The sequence below is a fragment of the Lissotriton helveticus genome, chromosome 4_2 (assembly GCF_964261635.1).
Source record: "Lissotriton helveticus chromosome 4_2, aLisHel1.1, whole genome shotgun sequence".
Classification (NCBI taxonomy): Eukaryota; Metazoa; Chordata; class Amphibia; order Caudata; family Salamandridae; genus Lissotriton; species Lissotriton helveticus.
Genome location: NC_136064.1, coordinates 56,775,066 through 56,789,097, shown reverse-complemented (window position 1 = coordinate 56,789,097; position 14,032 = coordinate 56,775,066). Strand labels below are relative to the sequence as shown.

General features: G+C 46.2%; 1 long non-coding RNA gene across 2 annotated transcripts in view; it reads right to left on the bottom strand.

The window, feature by feature from the left end:
• The window catches only part of LOC144752194 (uncharacterized), a 659,734-nt gene that overhangs the window by 456,787 nt on the left and 188,915 nt on the right, over nt 1-14,032 (bottom strand). The gene's annotated exons all lie outside the window — the stretch shown is intronic.

Below are 14,032 nucleotides of genomic sequence, written 5' to 3'. Positions count from 1 at the left end.
ACGATATAGGCAAGTAAGGGGGACTGCGATGGGCACCTGCTTCGCCCCCAGCTACGCGAACCTTTTCATGGGCTGGTGGGAGAAGCAGGTGGCCTGGGCAGACGACCAAACCCCTTGGGTGGAAAAAGTGATATGCTGGAGAAGGTATATCGACGACCTCTTCCTTATTTGGAGGGGGTCGGAGCAGTCAGCTCTAGAGTATATTAAGATTCTGAACCAGAATGATCTTAACCTGCATTTCACCTGTACATTAAGCAAGAGGGAGGTCAATTACCTAGATCTCAGAGTTTTCGTTGACTCAGGCAAAATCCAGACCGCCCTCTTTAGAAAAGAGACGGAGGGTAACTCTGTCCTCCACGGACGCAGCAGCCACCCGACCTCCCTGGTCAAAAGCATCCCCTACGGGAAACTGTTGAGGATCAAGCGCAACAGTTCTCTGGAGAGAGATTACACAGAGGCCGCTCAACAAAGCGTGAAACGCTTTAAATCTCGCTGCTATTCTGCAACTACCCTCCAACAAGCTGAGAAGAAAGCAGAGAAAGTCAATAGACATACCCTCTTACAGGATAAAAAGGTGGACAGCCCCAAAGGAGGGAGTGGTATCATTAGACTTATCACTAACTACTCAGTGGCAGCTAACAAGGTGAGAGCCATCATGGCCAAGAATTGGGGGATCCTTAAATCCGATAATGTAATCAGGAAGGATCTACAACAGCATCCCATGATAACCTTTAGAAGACTAAGATCTTTAAAAGATAGACTGGTCACTAGCCACCTACTGAAGGGCAAATCCAAAGGAGAACTGCAGTCAATGCATGGCTCGTATCCATGCGGGAAATGCAAAGCCTGCAGTAATAGTCAGAGAGTATTGAGCTACCAGGTGCCACACAGGGACTCTAAAATCAAAATCAACAAGCTTATCACTTGTTCGACCACATTTGTGGTATACTGCCTGAAGTGCCCCTGCGGACGGATGTACGTAGGAAGCACCACAAAAGCAGTTAAGTTGAGAATCTTAGAGCACCAAAGAGCCATCGCAAATAAAGATGAAAACTATCCGATGGCCCGGCATTTTGCGAGTCACCACAACAGCGATAGGACACAACTCAGTTTCTTCAGCTTAGATTGCATCCCTCAAGACATCAGGGGTGGAGATCCAAAGAGGCGACTTAGACGCTTGGAGTCTCGATATATTATTGACCTCCGAACGAAGTCACCAGGAGGACTTAATGCAGGGGAGGAGCTACTATCACACTTATAATCATCTTCCTCTATTCCTGAACCACGTAACTGTCTGTAGAGAATTTTTCTTTTACTGTAAATTGCGGTGTTATCATTTGGTTAACAGATGAATTATCAACCCCCCCCTATCCACACCCCTCTCCTGAGTTAGGGTTAATTTAGTGTGGTATTGTAAATATTGGTACTGTATCCATGGCCATCCAGGCCTTAAAAGTCACCAAAGATAGAGAAACTATGGGGATCGTGTTAATTTCAACTGTATACCAACACGAGTACAGATTAAGTTGAGCAATGACTTTTATGCTGAATCATGAATTTGTGTTTAATTGTTATGCCCATCCAGGGCTCAATAAGCAATACACTAATTGAGTGTTACAAATGTACAGCTTATACCCATTGCTTAAGATGTGGCACTTTGAAACTGTAAATAGCGTTATTTCATCGCTTAAAGATGGCGCTTTCATTTGCATCATGAACCTTTTTTTATTTCAATGAATTTAGCCTTATCAATTGCTGCCTTGCCGACGCCAGCTGACACTGACGAAGGCAAGTGCTGAAACGCGTCTGTAACTATTTTCTTTGCGCAAAATAAACCGTATGTGGTTTGACATCTGCTGCGAGTGCCGTCTTGTTGCTTTCTGCTGCCGGTCGCAGAGTTGCGGAGCTTCGAATATATATATATATATATATATCATGTGATCAAGGGAGGGATCTCCCGAAACGCGTTATGGCGGCATTGGCAAAATAAAATAATGCACTAAAAAGACCGGGTCCACGCTTGTCTGTTCGAGCACAGAAAGAAGTAAAGGCGGGTTGGAGTGATATATTTATATATATATATTCACTGAAAAAAACATAGGTTTCACACCAGTTATAGTTAGCTGGACATTTTACTCATACAAAACCATTGAAATTCCCCCGTTATAGTTAGTTGTACTCACTATAACTCGCGCGCCCGCAATCCACTGCTGATGATGTCACATATTACATCATTCATTACATGGTCAGTGACATCACTGATGACATCACTGATGACATCTCAAATGACATCACTGATGACATCATCCATGTGACAATGAAATACACCTCATCACACACTAGTATAATATTTTTCACTCACTGTAAAATAGAAAGTGCCCTATTTCAAACCATTAACACATCAATAGTATTTTCTAAACATCCACTCAGTGAATCATAGATCTATATGCACATCTAATCACTTACCTATAGATTCAGTGTTATATGCAGGGAATAATTAACAGAACACTAACAAATATACTTATACGCCTATTTCAACATTACACACCAGCACACATTGTATTGACTTATAAAGACATCTTATTGAATTATGCAAACAATGGATCATACTTACATTAACTCACCTACACACTTCTACAAACACCACTTCATCTATTCACCTATACACTTAGTGTGAATGAATGAATTTTATTTGTTTGGTTACTAAAAACCATTACATAAAACCAAATACAAAAGTAACAACACTTAGTGTGTTATAAAATGACTATTAGAAATATTCAGTTCTCCATACAGTGACTCATACAATCACTAAGTCTTAGGCTCACTTAATTAGATATAACTGTAACATACACTGCTTTTTATGAAAATTTAATGGGGATATACTTTTGGGAGACATATTTAATCACCACCACACCCATAAACATATACACTCCCTGAAAAAAGTGTTATAACATGTAGTCTTAACCTCATGTACCTACTGAATGAACTATTCACACATTTTTATGCAATTACATACCCCCACCAAACCACTTAGACATTCATTTACCCATACAAATACTCAGTTAAGAAACCAATAACTAATATAGTCTTTAATATACCAATTAAGTCAAAGCAATAAAGACTTTAACACAGTTAAATAACTACATATTATATATAGTGAGACTCTACAAATTAGTCAAGGAAACAATCAATGACACTGTTACTTAATCCATCATTCACACATTTATATTTATATATCCACTCATTCTTCAATGCAAAGTAGTGTATTTATAATACATATTTAAATATCAAAGCAAACCACATTCACGGGATGATGTCATCAGTGATGTCAGTTGAGATGTCATCAGTGATGTCATCCAAATGTTTGTCAAGAAAAGTCATAAACCATGTCCGTGGGTCATATCTGCCCAAACGCCGATATTCCGAACGATTGAAAATGACTTTTCTTGTAAAACATTTGGATTTGGATTATCATGTCCTATACTTTGGAATTTTTGAAAGACTGACTTTGAGGATGCTATAAATAACTCAAGTCTGCCCGAAAAATCGCTCTTGAAGGACCTGCTCTCAGTCTTCTGTCATCTTGCCTTTATGAGAGAACGCAATAAGTCACCTTAGAAGATTTCATTTCTAACTATTTCTCCTTACTGTGTGGGGTCCCGCAGTGGTCCTCATTATGCCCCACACTATTTAATATTCAGCACTGATTAGGTATTTTGGTTTCAGTACAATATCCAATGGTGAGGACACACAAATTGTTGTCTCCATCCATTTCAATGTCGAGGAGGTTGCAAAGAGATTCAATAACTATATGTTCTAAATAGTCAACTGGATGGACTACCATTGCTTAAAGTTAAATTCTGACAAGACGGAAGAACTCCTTTTTGGTTTAAACCAGTCTTTCTGGAATCCATTCTTATGGCCTTCTAGGTTAGGCTCCCTCCCATCACCGATTCCCAAGGTTAAAAACCTTGGTGTGATCTTTTTTCTCCACAATAATTTGTATTGGGTTTTTGTCATGAACTAGGACCATCATGGCCTGCAAATATATTCAGGCCTCTATCATAGAAAATCCCTTAAACAATAACAACACAGAAACTTGCACATTGACCGTCCCACTGCCCTCCCACCCCCTTAGTTGGTGTGATCTTTGCCACAAATCTCACATTCAAATATCAGATAAATCATCTGATCTCATCCTGTTTCTTCTAGTTCAAAACTTGACGAGCTGCAAGTTACTGTGGTAGTCTCCCTGATGCTATCACGTTAGGATTATTGCAATGCCATCTACCTAGCTGCCCAACAAGGCCTCTTAAAAGGGCTCCACATGCTTTAATTTGCGGTTGTTTGGCTCTTGACAAAAACACAAATCTGCAAGAAATGGGATCAAAGAGCTTCTTTGGCTACCAGTCAATAACAGAATTGCCTTGAAATCTCTTTGTGTGGCACATAATGCCCTTCATGGAAACAGCCCTGAGTATCTGCAAAACAAAATGAGAGGCTAGTCCCCCTATAGATGCTACGTTCAGTTTCATCTAAGGCCATGGGAGTGGCAAGGATTCATTGAGCTTCTTGGGGTGGCAGAAGCTTTGTACATTTTGACACCTGCTATAAAGATCAGATACACCTGGGATGGTGTTTAGCGGAGTACGCATGGACGATCTAAACGCGCCGGCTTACATTATATAGTGAAGGTATGTTGCACATTAGTTGTCTGTTTTGCAGCTTCTGCACAATTTAAAAAAAATTTTAGGCACAATTTTGCTTGGACTTTTTGATGTGATTTTCTTTTCATTTTATTTCATGTGCATGTTGTAGTGTGAGGGACGATCTGGGGATAGGCATTATTGTGCACAGGAATTGAGCACTGGCAATGAGTTAAGGAGCATGGTGAGTTCACAATTAGTACGGCCTGTTCTCAGGGAGCAGAGAACGAGTGCACGTAGTGAGCACTGGTTATGTTTTGGACCAAGTTTATTTATACTGTATAGGTTGAGCACTGTAAAATGCACATAGCCAAAACCTAAAGCTGTAGAAATCTTGTAACACACACAAACCAAGAACATCTATAACACGTAGTTGTACTTTTATTTTATTGTAGTTACCCCTAAGGAAGGTCAATAATTGCCCGAAATTCATTGGGTCAAGAACTCTTCACGTTGGATTATACATAATCGTGCACCTCTGTGTATCACATGAGCAAAGCCTTGGGGCACTCGTTTAACTGTAATGAAATATGGAATCATGAAAACATAAAATCAAGGATCAATCAATCAATAAATCAATCAGGGGTTTATAAAGCGCAACTACTCACCTGTAGGGTCTGAAGGCGCTGCAGGGGGTGCATCTTCTGGGAGTTCACGGTGATTCGTTGAAGAGCCAGGTCTTGAGGTTCTTCAGGAACTTGGAGAGTGATGGTGTCTGTCGGAGGTAGAGAGGTGGGTGTTCCAAGCCTTGGTCGCAAGGAAGGAGATTCCTCCTGTTCTGGTCTTCTTGATGCGTGGTACCATCACAAGAGAGAGCTGGGCTGAGCAGAGATCTTTGGTGATCGTGGAACAAGAGGCGGTGGTTCAAGTAGTCGGGTCCTGTATTGTGGAGTGCTTTGTGAGCTTTGGTGAGAAGCTTGAAGGTGATTCTCTTATTGATGGGGAGACAGTGTAGAGTCCGTAAGTGTTGGCTGATATGGCAGTGGCGCAGCAGGTTGAGAACTAGTCTGGCGGCGGCGTTCCGAGCGTTGCGGGCGAGCTTCTAGTTGATCCCAGCGTAGAGTGTGTTGCCGTAGTCTAGTCTGCTGCTGATGAGGGCGTGGGTGAAGGTTTTCCTGTATTCGAGAGGAATCCAGTTGCAGGTCTTATGGAGGAGGCAGAGGGTGAGGGTATGGTAGCAGGAAGATTGACGGAGTTGATCTGGCGTTCCATTTTGAGTTCAGATTCCAGGATGACTCTGAGGTTGCGTGCGTGGTTCGTGGGGGAGGGAGGGGTCCCGAGGGCGGGACGCCACCAGGTGTCGTTCCAAGCATCAGGGTGTGGGCCCATGATGAATACTTTGGTTTTGTCCGTGATGAGTTGTAGGCGGCTGTTCTTCATCCACCTTGCGACTACTTCCATTCCTTCTTGAAAGTTGTGTTTGGAGATACTGGGTTCGTTGGATAGGTAGAGTATGAGTTGGGTGTCGTCTGCTTACGAAACGGTGTTGAGTCCGTGTGATCTGATGATGGATGCAAGCGTGCTATATAGACGTTGAACAGGGTGGGGCTGATGGAGGATCCTTGGGGGACTCCGCAGGTGGTCGGTGTGGGTCTGACACGCTGTGTTCAGCTGGAGAGGAAAAAGTAGATCTCCTGAGGGTTTTTTTCATGAAGGGGTGGATCTCGGTGTGCTTCCACTCATCTGGGAAGAAGAAAGTCTCAAAGGAGCGGTTGATGATTCATCGAAGTTCGGGGCAATTATGTCTGCGGCTCTGTGGTAGATGTGGAGGGTGCAGGGGTCCATGGGGGCCCCAGAGTGGGTTGACTTCATAGTCTTCAGGGTGTCTTCAATGCTGAGGGCTGTCCAGCTGTCAAGTATAGGCTGTGTGGTTTGGGGAACGGCAGGTGAGGGATCCGCATGTATGTTGTTGTCGAAGTTGTTGTAGATGGTCTTGATTTTGTGATGGAAGAAGGCGATGAGTCTGTCACAGAGGTCTTGGGAGGGTGGGATGTTGGTAGTATCACTTTTGGGTTCGGCGGACTCTTTGATGATGCTGAAGAGTACCTTGCTGTTGTGTGCGTTAGTGGAGATTCTAGCCTGAGTGCTTTCTTCCTTAAGTATCTGATGAGTTTGTGGTGGGCGGTGGTGACTGCTTTGAAGTTGTCGAGGTCGGCTGTGGTTTTGGAGTTCCTCCAAAGCTTCTCAAGACATCTGCAGGTTCTTCTAGATTCTCAGAGTTCGTGGAGAACCAGCTGGCTTTCTTGGCGTGTAGGTTGGAAGTTTTCTTGAAGGGGCGATAGTGTTGACACAGTCGTGATCCAGTTGTGTAGGGTATGGGTGGCGGTGGTTGGATCGACGTCCGTGGTGGTGGGAGTGGAGCAGCTGAGGGAGGTGGTGAGCTGGTCGTTGGAGGTTTTGGTCCAATTCCTGCGCTGGAGCTGGTGAGGACATTTGCAGGTGAAGTGGACACAGCGATGGTTCTTCCATGGGAATTCGGAGGTGTGGCTGAAGGTGATGGAGCTTCCTGCTGTGAAGATGGGGTTGAGGGTGTGCCCTGCTGCCTGCGTGGGTTCTGGGACAGTGTGTTTGAGTCCAATGTTGTGGAGGTTGTCCAGGAGGAAGGTGGAATTGGTGTCTTGGAGGACGTCGAGGTGGAAGTTGAGGTCTCCCAGCAAGGTGTAGTAGGTGAAGGTGATGGCTTGCGGGGTGATGATGTTGCTGATGGAGTAGGAGAATGGTGCGCAGGGTCTGGGGGGTCTGTAGATGAGGGTGCCTCGGAGGGTGGTAAACAGGTTGGTCTATATCTTGAAGTGGAGGTGTTCCATCAAGTCTGTGGGCCTGTAGGTGCTCAGCTGGAGGTTGGACTTGTGAGCGATGGAGATGCCTCCTCCGGGGGGGAGGGAGGAATTCTGGGTGATTTGTAGCCTTCAGGGGTGGCGATCGCAGAGTCGGGTCCCAAGGCGGCGTTCGTCCAGGTTTCGGTAAGGAAGGCAATGTCAGGGGTGGTGCTGTCGAGGAGGTCCCAGATTTCAGCAGCGTCTGTGGAGGGAGTGGACGTTCAGTGGGATGCATTGCAGGGTTTGGGGTGTGATGGAGTTGTTGCTGGAGGCTGGAGTTGGGTCCGGGGTAATGGCGAAAGTGAAGGAGTGGCAGCAGTGTCGGCAGGTGAAGGGTCAGTGGGTGTCGAGAGGTGAAGATAGCTTGCAGGTGTTGTTCTTGCCGACGTTGAGTGCGTAGAGAGCAGAGGAGCGGTAGCGCTGTTGGGTTGGAGGACCAGGGTTCCTGGCGTTGGTCAGGTCGCGGACACATGCAGACGAGCTTGCCTTTGGCGCGCCTTCTGTGTGTCAGCGGCGCGGCCCTGCAGCTGCGCCATTAGGTAGAGTCGGGGGAGGGCGGGACACTGGGAGGCGGGGGCGTGAACACGTGGGAGGGGCCGCTGTGGTAGCAGGGACGGGAGAAACGGAGGCAGAAAAATGAAATGAATGGAAAAAGAAAAAAGGCGCATATAAAAATAAAGGGAGGCGCAAATTAAAATTAAGAATTAAGAGGCAACTGGGCACAGGGCTAAAAACAGAGCTAAGAAAACGAAGCAGACGGAGAGAGACAGGAGCGGGGTGAGGCATCGCGGTCGGCCGGGGTGCAGGAAAGAGGACCTCAGAGTGGAGCTGTGCGTTGGGAGAGCAGTATCCCAACCACAAAGTCAGGGGTCTTGCTCAACTGCTGCCATTAAGTAGGGGTCGGGGGAGGGCGGTACAGCTGGGAGGCGGGAGAGGGTACACAGTGAGGGGCCGTCGGGGCAGTAGTCCCGGGAGAACCTGAGGCAGAAAAAGAAAATGAAGGGGAAATGGTGCAAATAAAATTAGGTAAAAAAGGAAAAAAGGGAGGAGCAAATTAAAATTAAGAATTAAGAGGGTACGGGGCTAAAAACAGAGCTAAGAAAACATAGCAGACGTAGGAAGACAGAAGAGGGGTGAGGCACCGGCCTTGAACAGCGGTCAGCCGGGATGCAGGGAAGAGGCACTCACAGTGGAGCTGAGCGCTCGGAGAGCAATATTCCGAAAAGGATGACCTTGTGATTAGTCTGTAATAAAATGGATTAAAATTTGAATGAAGATGTCTGAACTTTATTGGACGATAGATGTATAAATGCTTTGCATCCTGGGTTTGGTGCCTGACGAGGTCCCAAGATTTTGTAGAAGCTTTGAACATGCCACAGCCAAGCTTTGGAACCAAATGCCACATCACCTCAGATTTCAGGGAAACTTTCCCACTTTAAGGAAACAGTTCAAAACCTGGCTGTCTTCTCATCCTTACTAGATGTGGTTTCTTCCTCTTGCCTCCTTTTTTTTTTAACCGCTGCAGTTCTTGCCGCCAGTGCCAAGACGACTTTCTGAGCAATCGTTCGCACTTTACAAATGTTATACTATACTAGTTTATAGAGTAATGTGTACAAAAGAAGCTTGAATGATTTTATCAATGAGGTAGTCTGAGATGTAATCAGTGATGTCAAAAATGATGTAATACAAAATGTCATGAGTGATGTGATATGTGAGGTCATATGCAGTGCATGACGGGGGCCCAAGGTATAGTTATATAATTGATGATTTTATGTGTGTTTTTTTTTTAGTACAAAACATTAATGTTGTCACTGACATATTCACCTAACTATAATTTTACTTTAACCTCTATGTTTTTTGGGTGAATTACAGTTTTTTTTAACAAACACTGATTTTTTTATGAATTTAGCAACTCAAGATGTTGACTGAAGTGATCGCTATCTGTGGAATATGTTAATAAAAAAGTTTTTACTTGTTCGGGGAGTGGTAGTGTAAAAATTGTGAAATCCAGAATGGATCTAACTTTATGGCCATGATAAGTACTGATTGGCGGGTGGTCCTGAGCCGCTCTGCCGTTTAATACTCGCAGCCCCAAATGCTCTAAGTCAATTACTAATTGTTGCCCCATTCGATCTAACCGTGGGGATGAAGTAAGCACTTGATTTTGTACTGCCCATATTGCATTAGCTGCACTTGAAAGGTCATCTTTCTCAGCAGTATAAATCAGATTTGAATTAAAATCACCTGTTAGTATTATTCCCCATGCAGAATGTTCAAACCAAAAATCTGATATGGTGGTGATTTAAGTTTTAATTAGTTCTTTTTTATTTTTTTACTTTGGGTGTGCGTAGAGATTGATGATAATGATTTTTACAGCTTTTTTGTTTAAACCCAGTTCCATTTTTATGATTTGCATATCTGGTGTAGTTATTGGCAGTTGGGTGGAGGTAATATTTAAGATTGTTGAAATATAAACCGCTAAGCTGCCTTTTGGTCTCCCAAATCGTTGTGTCCTTGTGGCCTTTACGTGGTGAATACGCCCTGGGAATTGGGTCTATCAGCCATGTTTCCTGGAGTGCTACTATTACGCAGTTATTCCAGTACTCGGGGGGTACATTATCCTGTAAAATGCGCTTTGCTCCTGCTATATTCCATGAGAGAAGATTTAATGACCTATGATCATCTCTGCTGCTCATCCCCCTACGTCATTCTCTTCGTTCCACAGAGGGGAGGCCCTCAGTTTCGTCTTTACCTCTTGCGCCCCGAATAAACAAGCCTTCTACTGGGCTTGTTTGATTTGTTTCGCTCCTGCTGTAGTAGGGTTGTGGGATACCCTTTTTTAATCGGTATAGACAAAGAAATACCCCAGGCCTCGAATTGCGGTGCATGATTTAAAATGGCCAACACTATTTCTTCAGTTTTCCAAGTCAACAGGGTGCTGTCCATACCCTTACTGCCCTCCTGATTGACAAACTCAATTGACTGAAGGTAATTTGACGTTAAGTCCTTTAAAGTAGGAATAGCGGCCATTAAACTCAAAATGTTACCTCTATTCAAAGTCTTGTGGGCCTTGTGAGGTATATTGTGGGGCTAATAATAACTGATTATGTAGCTGATGTGTTTGCTCATTAACTCTTGGTTGCATTATAAGAGTAGGGCTGGTAGTTTGTTCACCAGAGGATCCAGACTTACTACAACCCTTCTCTATCATGTGCTGAGAAATAGATTGTATTTCAACTCGGTCACTCAACTCTACACCCGGCAGGAATCCTTTCTGTTTTTTGATCTCTCTCCTTCTCCACTTTAACAGTTTGCTCTTTCAGTGTATTTCTAGTTTTTTTTTATGTAAAGTGATATTTTATAACCATATATAAAGCCAACCCCCGCTGTGATCGGCCTTCGAGAGTCCCTCCAACCCAACAGTCCAGATATACAAATATTTTTGGAGCTTATCTCACAAACTACTCAACACATTTACACTAAAACACATAAAGCACTATCTACGAGCCAAGATCTAGCTTCCTGCCAATTTGGTGTAATTCCGTTCAGCAGTTTTTGCTGTAGGCATGCCTAAAAAAGTCAATGAAAAATGCATAAGAAAATATGCTTTTTTAAACCCCTTATTTTCTTGGCCCCCGCTTGAGGGATCACCCCAACACTCTCCAAGAAGGAGCTGAAGGGATTTTGCTTCTTTTTTCGAAAGTTTTGTTAAGATTTATCAAAGTGCCTTAAAGTTATAAGCAAACGAAAAAACTCCATGTTTATGGAAAAGTAATCGTAGCTATAACTACCCAGTGGTGACCTGCACTGGGATATAGATATATATCGGAAGCGTGTGTCCCGTAGCAGCCCAGCCACCTCCACCTATCGGGCTGGTGCAAACCAATGGGTCCGGGTCCCGTGGAGAGTACAAAAAGCGGCGCCTCTCGGGTCCAAGAGGCACAAACGGGTTGCACTCAGCATCCTACTTTCACACAGATTTATTTCAGGCAACGCGTTTCAACCTAACCAGGTCTTCATTGTGGCATTGACGAAGACCTGGTTAGGTTGAAACGCGTTGCCTGAAATAAATCTGTGAAAGTAGTACGCTGAGTACAACTCTTTTGTGCCTCTTAGACCCGCGAGGTGCTGATATATATATATATATATATATTTAGAGAGAGAGAGCAAGAGAAAGAGACAGCGTGCGGGAAAGAGTGGTATTTTAATTACCCTATTATACTTACTATGCGTGGTAAAGACTACATGGAAAAGACATGCGTGGTAACATCATACAACCATTATATGTGGCGTGGTTTGGTTGAGTCTTTAATCATGAGAAGGCTGATCAGTGATGCATCATGGCTGCTTATACCGCACCTATTTTGAGGGATATATTGACGAAGGCCTTCAGTGAATGCGCTTGCATGCATTCTGTCGGCACTGTGGGGCAAGGGTCTTAATCGCTCTGCCCCGTTACCTTGCTTTACCCTGTGCGATGTGTCCTCTACTTGTCCCCCCTCTGCCAGCTCTCTCAGTGCCATACCACCCTCTGTTCTTGCCCTGTCTGTGCCACCTTTGCTGGGTATGTCCCCTTTACCCTGTCATTCTCTGTGCCCCATATTCCCCTACATAACCCCTCACTGTGCCCCCGTTGGACTGTATCTCCTGTCCCTCTCTCCTTGGTCCTCTTTAATCTCTCTGTCCTGGGCTCCCTAACTCTCTTCCTGTGCCCCTTGGCCCTCTCTCCCCATGCCCTATTACATTGTTCCCAGTGCCCCATTTGCCCTGTATCCTAAAGTCTCTTCATCCTCACCATGTGTCCCCCTCAGGGCCCTGTTTCTTGCAGCTCCCTTTGCCCCATGCCCACTTAGCCCTCTCTCTTTCTGCCCCCAGTCTTTCCATCAGCCCCTTTGCCTGCTTAACCGGTGCCATCTTTGCCCTGTCTCCCTCTCCATCTCTCTGGTAGTTTGCCCTCTCTTTCAATACTCCTGTGTCCTCCCCCTATGACTACTTGCTGTCTGCGTGGACCCCTTCACCAGGAAGCCCCTAGCCTGGTCTCTTCCATGGCTCCTTTAGTGTGACCCCATAGCCCATGCACTCTCGCTGTGCCCCTTTCGCAGGCTGTGTTTCCTCGCCCTAGCCTGGTCTCTTCCATGGCTCCTTTAGTGTGACCCCATAGCCCATGCACTCTCGCTGTGCCCCTTTCGCAGGCTGTGTTTCCTCGCCCTAGCCTGGTCTCTTCCATGGCTCCTTTAGTGTGACCCCATAGCCCATGCACTCTCATTGTGCCCCTTTCGCAGGCTGTGTTTCCTCGCCCTAGCCTGGTCTCTTCCATGGCTACTTTAGTGTGACCCCATAGCCCATGCACTCTCGCTGTGCCCCTTTAGCTGGCTGTGTTTCCTCGCCATCGTGTGCCCTTAGGCTCCCTACCAGCTCCTTGTGTTCCCTTTCTTTCTTGGGCCCAGTTGTCCTGTATCCCTTTGCCCTTCAGCCCCCACCCTTCCTTTCTGCCTCTTTGTTCTTTTCTATGCACCTGGCTCCGCCTTCTTTACCTTGTCTCACTCTTGGTCTCTATGTTCCCTCCCTGTGCCTCCTTTGGCCTATCTGTACCTTGTTTTCCCCAGACCCCTCCCCCCCCTCGATGCTCGTATGCCCCCCCTGACCTTTTTCTATGCCCCCTTGCTCTCTTCTCATTGCTCAGTTGACGGCTGTGCTTCTTTTACCCTCTCTGGCTCCCTTAGCATCCACGTCCTCTCCCTGCGCCCACTTTGCCCTTGTGCCACCTTTGCCCCGTCTCCTCCGCATGACCCTTATTACCCCTTCACCAGTCCTCTCTCTCTTTGTCCCCTCTGTTCTCTGCCTTAGTCTATTTCCCCTCTCACTGTGCCTCCTTTGCGCCGTCAACGCATCGCAGCGCTAGTAAGCGCAATATAAAATGCAACCGCCCGGTGCCTCTATGCCCTTTCTCTGCCCGGGCCCCTCGCCCTGTGCCTCCTTTACCTTCCCTCTACCCCGTTGCCCCTCCTTCCCGGCCCCTGCTTGTCCTGCAACTCCGTATCTTACCGGGCCCCTAAGCTTGTCCCCGCGCCTCCTTTACATCTGCTCTCCGGGCAGCTCAGACCCTCACTGCGCCTCCTTTGCCCATTCTCTCTCCGGGTCCCTCACCCTCTGTCTGCGCCTCCTTGGCCCCTTCTCCCTCCGCGCCTACTTTCCCCTTCTATCTCCGGTCCCCTCACCCTGCGCCTCCTTTGCTCCTTCTCCCTCCGCGCCTACTTTTCCCTTCTATCTCCGGTCCCCTCACCCTGCGCCTCCTTTGCTCCTTCTCCCTCCGCGCCTACTTTTCCCTTCTATCTCCGGGCCCCTCGTCGTGCGCGCCTCCTTTGCTCCTTCTATCCCGGGGCCCCTCACCCTGCGCCTCCTATGACTCTTCTCTCATCGCGCCTCTTTTCTCCTCTCCCCGGGCCCTCACGCTGCCTCCTTACCCCTTCTCTCTCCGGGCCCCTGTGCCTCTCCCTGCGCCTCCTC